At 43.5% G+C, this 11,243-nt stretch overlaps 1 non-coding gene across 1 annotated transcript; it reads right to left on the bottom strand.

Annotated features, from left to right (window-relative positions):
- Nucleotides 1-10,373: 10,373 nt before the first annotated feature.
- Nucleotides 10,374-10,448, bottom strand: Trnal-caa. The gene has a single exon. It is a non-coding gene; the product is annotated as a tRNA-Leu (tRNA).
- Nucleotides 10,449-11,243: the final 795 nt, after the last annotated feature.

Raw genomic sequence — 11,243 nt, forward strand, 5'->3', positions numbered from 1 at the left:
GTACAACATGGTACAAGAAGGGTTCGAATATACTTCTATCCCACACGCCTGAAGTTGCTTCTACACCGATTAATGACTTCAGTATTCTGCAACCTCCTTACAAAGGAATCCTCATCTCAGTCACAAATTTCGTTTAATACGTCATATGCTGGTACATTAGTTAATAATCGTTGGCGTGTACTGAGTCAAAACGCTTTCCGGAATTCAGTAAATACAGGATATGTACATTTGATTTCATCCACGTAATTAATGACATCTTGTGTGAAAAGGGTGCATTTGGTTCTGCATAAACAACGTCAGTAGCGATGGAATACCGATTCTGGGACACATTTGATCTTCAACCTTTGGTTGTCTACATGCAGGGAGAGGGGAATGATCCTTGACCCTCGACTTTTAATACATGGGGTCATCAACTACTTACAGCCCTTGGCTCGAACTTGGACACATTATGTAATTATGCACTGCCCACATTACTTCCATATTGCTGTACTGATAAAACTTGTAGGCTAAGCAGCACTTGGATCAGAATGAAGTCTGACACCCACATCAGATTTTGTGATCGCAGTGGGCCCTAAAAATTATATATTTCCACATCTCAGCTGTCTATAATATTTATCAAAACGGAAACGGGGTGCCTGCGCTGCATCGACCCACGTCCAGCCGTGGTCTGCTTCTCGTTCGCCGTTTGGACACCATTTGCACAATCATTTGTGCATGTTTCAGTAGCATATTTTTACTATGAATGCTTATAAAAACACATTCGTAGAAAAACATAACAAAGATGTGAACTGTTTGTCGTTGAAACCTACAATATGATTAATGCAAAAATGAACTTCAATGCTTTCTTTCAAATAAACAATGTTACTACTTAAGATACTTTATAAAAAAATCGCACTATCATTACTAGTTACGCTTAATCTAAAAGATATACTGTAATCACTTTCTAGCAGTGGAGCTGTGTTGCTGTTATGTATATAAATGTCTTATTAATTTCCCAACATCACTCATGTACCCCAATAGGCTTTGCCGGCACATCCTACACATTCATACTTAAAGCACTCTCACACCATGCAATACTTGGTTCTAGTTACTCTACATATTTCCAAGATAAACAAAATATGTGTTCAATACAAAATTTTTGGGTTTGGTTACGTTAAGTGTGGCCTAATGCCTGTAACTGACGAGATGAACGTTAGAAATCCTTGAAAACCACCCTCCAATTGGCCGATAGTATCGACTCTTTAACAGCCTAGAACTGAAATAAGTCAGTCCTCGTCTCTCCTGTTTGTCACACATCACTGTGCAGTTGTACCATCTGGAGTGCTGAATTGAGAGTTCGAACGTGCAGCTGTTGAGGAAGATCCGACTCCTGGAAAGGATGTCTTTTAGGCTTTGAAATTTCACAACTTTGTACATCTCTTTTAGTGCATAAAGTGGGAATTTTCTTTTTCTAGTGATACATTGGGATTCAGTATTAAGTACAGGCTGCTGTAATCTTCACAGTTGACAGCAACACCTCTGCTGTGTAGAACTCAATGTGTAATTAGCAAGCAATCACAGGTATTGTTAGTCCACAGGCAAACTGTTGACATGTATTTACGTTGCTCCCATGCCAATGTTATACAGGAACCCGCACTACATGATACTGGATCGGTCCCTTTCTGCAACACGGAAAGGGCTATGCGAAAAAGAGAGAGACAAAATGTAGGTAAAACTGCTTCTTCTCTGTTCCGTAAAAGTTCGCACCCATCGTGACTGCAGAATAGCGCTAAAACTGACGCCACATCAAGGAATCAATACAATTTATCGTGAATGTCGTAAAAAAAGCCCCATGACAGGTATTCATCACTGAAGTCACAGTATTCCACGTCATAGTCCTTCATGAGGTAGTACTGCAAGTTCACCACGCAGAATTAGTTGAAAAAAAAAAGAAAAAAGTACTCCACGAAAATTTAGTCTCACGTGGCTGTCAGGGACGCAATTCTCAAATAAAATCACTTATTCACTTCTCCATAAAAATCGTAAATTTAATGTTCTTCATCTTATGTGTGTGAGTATTCAATTACGGGCACCACATGTCAAAGCACTGGTTGCTCGAAGGCCTCTCACTGTCAAAAGTTCTGAACAACGATGATATTGTAAATGCAGTGTGGCTAGGGCCTCCCATCGGGTAGACCGTTCGCCTGGTGCAAGTCTTTCGAGCTGGCGCCATTTCGTTGACTTGCGTGTCCATGGGGATGATATGATGATAATAAGGACAACGCAACACCCAGTCCCTGAGCGGAGAAAATCTCCGACCCAGCCGGGAATACGACCCGGGCCGTTAGGCTCGACATCCCGTAGCGCTGACCACTCAGCTATCAGGGGCGCACACGATGATGTTGTACGTATGCCAGTTCGTGAGACAGCACAGAGTGTGCTCTGGAGTAGGAAAATGACTTCCTTCACCTCCCAAGTCTGCGTGTATACAGGGTGAGTCACCTAACGTTACCGCTGGATATACTTCGTAAACCACATCAAATACTGACGAACTGATTTCACAGACCGAATGTGAGGAGAGGGGCTAGTGTAATTGTTTAATACAAACCATACAAAAATGCACGGAAGTATGTTTTTTAACACAAACCTACGTTTTTTTAAATGGAACCACGTTAGTTTTGTTAGCACATCTGAACATATAAACAAATACGTAATCAGTGCCGTTTGTTGCATTGTAAAATGTTAATTACATCCGGAGATATTGTAACCTAAAGTTGACGCTTGAAAACTTCGACGTTCAGTTGCGTGTTGTAACAAACACGGGCTACGGTCGGCGAGCAACATCTGCACGGACATGTGTACGATGACGACCGTATTTACGAGTGTGGCTGTAGTGCACTGTTGTGGTTTGGTCTGTGGACTGTAAATGTATGGTGCGGAATCTTTGGCGACCACTTCATTGGTCCTCACTTCATTGCAGGGGCCCAAACAGCTGCAACATACATCACGTTTCTACGGAATGATCTGCCAACGTTGCTAGAAAATGTCCCACTGGAAACGCGTCAACGTATGTGGTATCAGGATGATGGTGCACCTGCACATTCCGCAATTAACACAAGGCTGACCCTTGACAGGATGTTCAACGGGCGTTTCATAGGGCGTGGAGGACGCATAAATTGGCCAGCCCGTTCTCCTGATCTTACACCTCTGGACTTCTTTCTGTGGGGTACATTAAAGGAGAATGTGTACCGTGATGTGCCTACAACCCCAGAGGATATGAAACAACGTATTGTGGCAGCCTGCGGCGACATTACACCAGCTGTACTGCGGCGTGTACGACATTCATTACGCCAGAGATTGCAATTGTGTGCAGCAAATGATGACCACCACATAGAACGTCTATTGGCCTAACATGTCGGGACACACTCTATTCCACTCCGTAATTGGAAACCGCGTGTGTACGTGTACCTCACCCCTCATGGTAATGTACATGTGCGTCAGTGAGAAAGACCAATAAAAAGGTGTTAGCATGTGGACGTAATGTGCTGTTCCAGTCTCTTCTGTACCTAAGGTCCATCACCGTTCCCTTTGGATCCCTACGTAATTCGGTGCTCTCCGATACACACGATCGAACAGCGGAGGAGTGGTACTCAAGCGTCAACTTTAGGTTACAATATCTCTGGATGTAATTGACATTTTACAATGCAACAAACGGCACTGTTTACGTATTTGTTTATATGTTCAGATGTGCTAACAAAACTAACGGGGTTCCATTTAAAAAAACCTAGGTTTGTGTTATAAAACATACTTCCGTGCATTTTTGTATGGTTTGTATTAACCAATTACACTGGCCCCTCTCCTCCCGTTCGGTCTGTGGAATCGATTCGTCAGTATTTGATGTGGTTTACGAAATATATTTAGCGGTAATGTTAGGTGACTCACCCTGTATATTTAGGCTGGACTCTCACAAATGAGGAAGCTCCCACTATTCTGTCAATGGACGGTCCCACACTAGTGGTTTACGAAATCGGTAGTAGCGTTAATTTCTTACTGGTGCATTTAGGCGTTCAGGCGTTTCGGTATTTTATCCGTGCGATCCATGAAGTTTTGCAACCGCATTGATATTCGTACTTGTTTGAGTTCTTTACTTTGCGCGAAGCGTTTGTTTTTCGACCACTTTCTCTTTTTTCGATGACATGCGAGTGACAAACATTAAAAATTCCTAGATCTGAAGTCCTGTAGCTAGTAAGCTGGAATTCACATTTGAGCAGTCTGTCCTGTGACCTACTCTTTTGGTTCATATATATTTATATCTACGGTTGGGTGTGAATTTCAGCAAATAACCTAGTTCCACCTTTGTAATTCCAACATCAAATGTTGACTCGATGGAAATATAATATGCATATTTCTGTCTCTTACAAATAGGGTCCTTCGAAATGTGGACTTGATAGCCCTTCTTTTTTCTAGCGGTTAAGTCTTGCAAAATGGTCTCTCCTTCCCACACCGTTACGAAGGGACCTCTTCAGATTATTTATATCGTCTGTCTTTCTGTTAGTTCATAATTTTGTGTTTACTACCATCATGAAAGTCTTTACATCGACAGGGCGTAGGGGTAGCCTTAATTACGCAATTAAGAACTCGCTATGCCTTTCTTCTTATTGTCAGTTCTATTCTGTATCACACAGCGGCGCTGCCCTTGTGTTTTCTTGACAGTCTATGAGTAAAAAGTCGCAAGAACTCGTATCCCCTCGCAAGGAACAGTAAGAGAAAGCGTTATATAACAATAACAGAGTTTCGATATCAGAGAGTTTCTGCTGATTGACGATTGTCTTGGAAATTCACACCCGTTTTTAACATCAGGCACCCCGCCCTAAGATCTCTCTTACTTCCGTCAGCAAAGTCTCTTCTTTTACTCTCAAGTTATCTTCAGACTTGTTAGAATTTTTATGGGGTGATAAATTATTGTCTTTTTCAGTCATGTCTAACGTTCAACTTTGCTGAATATTACTTACGTCAATATACCTTGGTCTCCATCTCTATGTTGCATCATTACCACTATCTACAGACAGGAGAAAAGTTCTGTAAGTTTCTCTAGAAAACTCTTGTTAACACTTTCCTTCTCCTCTGACGGCCATAAGAAATACGGCAATCATTTTCCATCGTCGAGGGATTTCTAAACTCGAGGAGAGTCACTTACACTGGTCCTGCTACCCCATCAATTACAATCTACCACCTGCTCGTCTTGTAACTGTTTCAATATTCTTTGTAGTGTTGAAAATGTTGCTGAACAGTAAATATTGAGGTCTTAGATCAATAATCGTTTTATGTCCTGTTCAAAAATTTTACTGAACAGTAAATGCTGAGGACTACAGAAAATCAGTAATTGTGCCGAAACTCCTACACTGTGCATGGAGCAGACAGTTAGAGTGGGTTATTAGGAAATCCACAGAAAAGTAAACGCAGTGAGCAAAATATTATTCACTCTCTTAAAATTGCACACTGACGACTTTGAAGCGATGCAGATGGTGTAAAACTGGTAGCAGGTGGTCAGGTGAACCTAGACCACTGACGTAAAGGTGCACATTCACACACCCCTTCCCCCACGCTATAGGTCGCCAACCTGTCTGAGTGTGTGTGGGCTCACTGCAACTGCATGGTAGACCCTACATGCCTGCACACTGACAGATTGTCGGATGGCAGGTAGCGTTCGTAGCAAGCAGGTAGAGGTCTGCTAGCGAACCAACGCACCCGTACCACAGACTCTCCCACTATCAGTTCGCCCACAAAGGTGAAGGTGTTGAAGCAAACCTATCAGCCAGTGGCGGTGGGGGAAAGGGATCATCCGACTGGTCGGCCTTTGTGTCTGGGGGTCTTACGTCGTTACAGTAAAGTAGTGTGCAGGAGCCTGTCGGTCACTAGTCACCGTATGAAACGGCATAAGATCGTTTGTCGTAAAAACAATCTGAGCTGACATTGAAATGTCACACCATGTCATCAGCAATTAGCTTTTAGGCCGATAGGAACTGATGCTCTCAGAAAGATCAGGTGCACATAAAAATGTTTCCGAATGAACACTGCAAAGGGATCCCCACGCGATGGACTTTTGGACTTAAGTACCTCGCAAAAGGCCATTCCTCGCATTGACACATAAAGCTCCATGGATTCAGTGGGCCAAACGACACAGACACCTAACACGAGCTACTGGAAGCCAGCAGTGTGATGTGATAAATCGCGTTTTTGTTTGTTTCCAGACGATTCAAAGCATCCTGTGCACTGACAGCCCAATGAGGTGTTCAACCCACAGTGTGTGAATAGTGTAGTTCGGCCCAGAGGTGGTTCTCTGATGTTACAAGGATGTTTCCTGTAGCATGCCTTGGGACCACTCATTCAGATAACTGTGAGCATTAACCTGGATGTTTATTTCAACAACCTCGCTGACCAAGAGCTGCGTTCTTTTACATTTTCATGACGAGTGTGGAAATTCCTGTGTTCCAGGAATACAGAAGCCACTTTAATAGAGCTGAGAGTATATGTGCCTGGTTTTATGATACTCAGGCGCCCTCTCACACGTCAAGTTGCTCACAAAGTCACCCGAGCCTAAGCCCATAGAGAACTGAACTATTAGAAACAGCGGGTTCAACGTAGCACTCTTGTAGCTTTACGGAATCTTACCTTTTTCTGGATGTGGAACACCTAAAGTACGTTTTGGACTCTCTTCCTCGCAGAACTGAAGCTGTTTCAAGGCTGCAGGCGGTGGATGTTAACCGATACATATTATCTTAATTAAATCATTATCAGTTTGACCGCTAGAAGTTGGTGGGAAATCACCTGCAGAGGTTAAGCTGAAGAATACGTCGTAGTATTGGCTTCATATGCAAAAGCAAAAATAGCTACAGTACTAAGAATATCTGAAACTTAGTCTCAATACGTTTAAAATAGTGAATACCTAAAGTTATCCTTGCAAAAGAAGGACTAATTCGAATCAATTTAAACAATTAACGGTGCAATAAGACTTCGATATTTCATATAACTGAAACTAGTATCAATGATAAAATGCTCTTAACAAGGACATGGTGTTCTTGTTGCATGTTTCCGGTTCTCGGACATTGATATATTCTTACAGTCCTACTGATATTGCTAGCATTAAGTAGACCATGGTTATAGTATTTACTTGTTTCTTAGATCAGATCTCAGTAAACCTTCTGGCGTGAAACGCAACAGACATAGAACGTTTTATAAAACTAATAAAATAGATTATTTGTACTTGCAACAACCCGCCTGACTTAAAGCAGATTCAAAGTCAAAGTAAAGTGCGGGTGAAGGGAGGGGATTGTTAAAGTACGTTCTACATGGGCCTTTTCAGTTGCAGACACGACAATACCATATGTCAAAGCTCAGTATAAGCTTTGTGTTGTTGTCGGTCGCAAGACGACCTTCACGCTAGACGGAAACGTAGTGCGGATACTAAACCTGCGCTGGTTAATACGCTGTAAAGTGTTCCCCTTGCGTACTGGCCTACACAACAACATATCGTTTCTCCATACCTTCACACTACACGTCTTTAGAATATCGTATCTTCATTCTTACATCGCACAGTATTTGAAAAAACACGAATGATGCCTTTTACGCCATTTCAATTTGGAAGAACAGATGATGTAGCGCCATAGCTCAACAGTTAATAAACGACTCTTGTACTACGTGAAGAAATATCTACAAATCAATGATCCTCGTCTTAGAGAAGAGCTTTATCAATTTTTTTCTTCTGCTATTTATAATATAAAGAGATGTTTAGTATTTATAACAAGGGATAACTTGTTTCCCACATGTTTTTATATAGGAAAATGTAATTATACCTCTAAAAGCTTGCAATAAAAACAATTTGTAGGGGAAAAATTGTAAATTTGTGGTAAGATCTTATGGGACCAAACTGCTTAGATCATCGCTCCCTAAGCTTACACTCTACTTAATCTAACTTAAACTATCTTACGCTATGCCCGAGGGAGGACTCGAACCTCCGACATGGGGAGCCGAGCGGACCGTGACAAGACGCCTCAGACCGCGCGGTTGTAGAGAAAACATACGATCCTATGTAACAGCCCGGCTTAAACGTCTGTGCCATTTGCTACAGTATGGATAAGAATAATTTCGCATATTATCACAAAAAATGGAGCAATTCGCGCACGCCCTCAGCGATCTGTCCATCAGTGTTCCGATTGCAAAGTTTTAGCTCCTCTTCCACTCTTGCAAATTCTCTTTGATTCTCCTGCCTAATGACGGTTACCTGTGATGTGTAGTTTTCCAATATCGCGAGAATTCGATCCAATGGACTATGACCTTGCTTATTCCGCATAAGCGTGCCCTATGTTTCCTCTCTCATTCCTGAACTTCCCTCAAATGGCTTGTCGGCTTCCATATCAATCAGTCTTCCACTGTACTTCACACTGCCTATTTGCAACACTTTCAGCACACACAGACACGCCATCTTTGCTGGTGATATCACACACAAAGAGGTTAGTATATTCTAATAATGGTATAGTAATTTAATTCTCCTTGATTCAAGCTGAAAATTTAGAAACCCTCACACTACCAAAAGCGTGAGAATGGAGTCAAACCGGAGCCATACGTTGGGCGATAAAATGTAGTGCACTCAAAACTCTCATCTCTTGCATGACATGACATGCAGATTACTAATAGCATCACTCTCTCCCTCCTCTGGGAACCAATAATTAAGTAACTACTACTGCCATACAGTGAAATAAAACAGAAAAATGTTATGAGATTAAGGAGTTGAAATGTGAATGGAACACATTAATCAGAGGTTTAAAACTTGAGATGTTTGCTTTTTAGCTGTACCTGTTATACAAATTACAAATCTCAGGCCCGTTTTGACCGGACTTGGACACGACTCAGTTATTAAGGGGAAGAATGGGCAATGAATCGAGTCATCGTTCTTCGTAGTTATTCGTCGCGTGCCGATGCTGCTGGCAGACGCTTGGTCGGTACGGCGCGTCATCTCGTAGCTGTGCGGCAGCGAGTCGGCAGCTTTCACTGGTGTGTCATGCGTAGCCGAAGCAGCGTTATCACGGCGTCGGGAGGCAGATGTTAGGCAAGGAAATTGTTAAGCTCAGTCAAGTGCAGTTTACCGTAAGGATTGGACTATTTAACGTGGAGCAACGACAGTAAGTCGCAGGGTGACGATAAATGTTAGAATCGAGATCAGCAGACCTTGTGGGTGGGATGTGAAAGAACCTCTTACTGCCATCTCGTCAGCTATGTCTTCGCTTCCCATGACCCTCCTTAGCTCACTAACTCCTCGAACTTTTTCTCCTCGAGGCGTTGTCATTGGCAGACTAAATTTGCGATGTCACCCAGTGACTGACCGCCATTTTGTGACACTCCTCCCGGTGTCGGGTGGAAATTTTTGGTTTTGTGTGGGCTGGTGTGTGAATTTGAAGCTAACGTTTTTCTTACTTGTTCAAAAAAAATTGTTAAAATGACTCTGAGCACTATGGCACTTAACATCTGAGGTCATCAGTCCCCTAGAAATTAGAACTACTTAAACATAACTAACCTAAGGACATCACACACATCCATGCCCGAGGCAAGATTCGAACCTGCTACCGTAGCAGTCGCACGGTTCTGGACTGAAGCGCCTAGAACCGGTCGCCCACAGAGGCCGGCTCTTACTTGTTCACTGTCGAGACTTCACAGCGCTGATCGCAGTCAATCCAGCGAATTGTCCCGTTGTCCGCATTCCTTGGATACTGTGAAAGCAGTCACAGAAAACTTCTTGTTAGCAGCAGTATCTGAGTGAGACCTGGACAGTCTTATTTTTACCTTCGCCGTGTGAACACTTGGCGCTTTTGTGTCCACGGTCTGTCTAACTGCATATACGAATTATCGCCACGTTTGTCGTTGTCCACCTGGCCCATCGCAAGCTGTCTATTCTTAAGGAAGCCCATCCCCTGTGCGGATGCAGGATGCCTTCATGTCCGAATTTCTGGCAGTCGCTGTGTGAGGTCCGACTTACTCCTCCTATTGTGCTCCTTGTGCCCCTAGCGGTGGGAGGCTGCGAAAGTGCCCGCCATTGGCGGTATATGGCTACCACTCATTCCCTTTCCTGTGACCATCGTAATCTGAGTGGGGAAAAACAACTGTCTATATGCCTCCATACGAGACTAACTTCTCTTACCTTCGTGGTCTTTGAGCGACATGTACGTTGACGGCAGTAGACTCGTTCTGCAGCGAGCTACAGTTGAGTTCAGTATTTCCATAACACTGGTGTGGTGATGAAACATACAGGTAACAAATCTAGCAGCATGTTTCCAGAATGAGATTTTCACTCTGCAGCGGAGTGTGCGCTGATATGAAACTTCCTGGCAGATTAAAACTGTGTGCCCGACCGAGACTCGAACTCGGGACCTTTGCCTTTTGCGGGCAAGTGCTCTACCAACTGAGCTACCGAAGCACGACTCACGCCCGGTATCACAGCTTCACTTTCGCAGGAGAGCTTCTGTAAAGTTTGGAAGGTAGGAGACGAGGTACTGGCAGAAGTAAAGCTGTGATACCGGGCGTAAGTCGTGCTTCGGTAGCTCAGTTGGTAGAGCACTTGCCCGCGAAAGGCAAAGGTCCCGAGTTCGAGTATCGGCATGTGTCTGAATTGCTTCAATATAGTTCTTTAATCTGGCTTGCGGGCATACCAACATCTCCAGCAGTACTCTAGAATGGGTTGTGTTATATTAGTGTTCTATACACGGACTGCTTTCTAAATGACTATGTGGTGTCACCGCCAGACACCACACTTGCTAGGTGGTAGCTTTAAATCGGCCGCGGTCCATTAGCACATGTCGGACCCGCGTGTCGCCACTTTCAGTGATAGCACACCGAGCGCCACCACACGGCAGGTCTAGAGAGACGTACTAGCACTCGCCCCAGTTCTACGGACGACGTAGCTAGCGATGCACCCTGACGAAGCCTCGCTCATTTGCAGAGCAGATAGTTAGAATAGCCTTCAGCTAAGTCAATGGCTACGACCTAGCAAGGCGCCATTAGCAGTATATTGTCTGAAACTATAGAGTCTCACTTGTATCGTCAATAGCGATGTACCAAGAATGGATTAAAGTTAAGTATTCCAGAAGCTACGTACTTTTCTTTATAGCATTCATTACGTATCCTGTTATAGACCTATCTCTTGCCTGTGTGAGCTAAACGCATGCCTTTCGGCTACTTCCGTGGCGTGGCTGTCTTGCTACGCCACAACAGAC

This window comes from Schistocerca americana, chromosome 1, assembly GCF_021461395.2.
Source record: "Schistocerca americana isolate TAMUIC-IGC-003095 chromosome 1, iqSchAmer2.1, whole genome shotgun sequence".
NCBI lineage: Eukaryota > Metazoa > Arthropoda > Insecta > Orthoptera > Acrididae > Schistocerca > Schistocerca americana.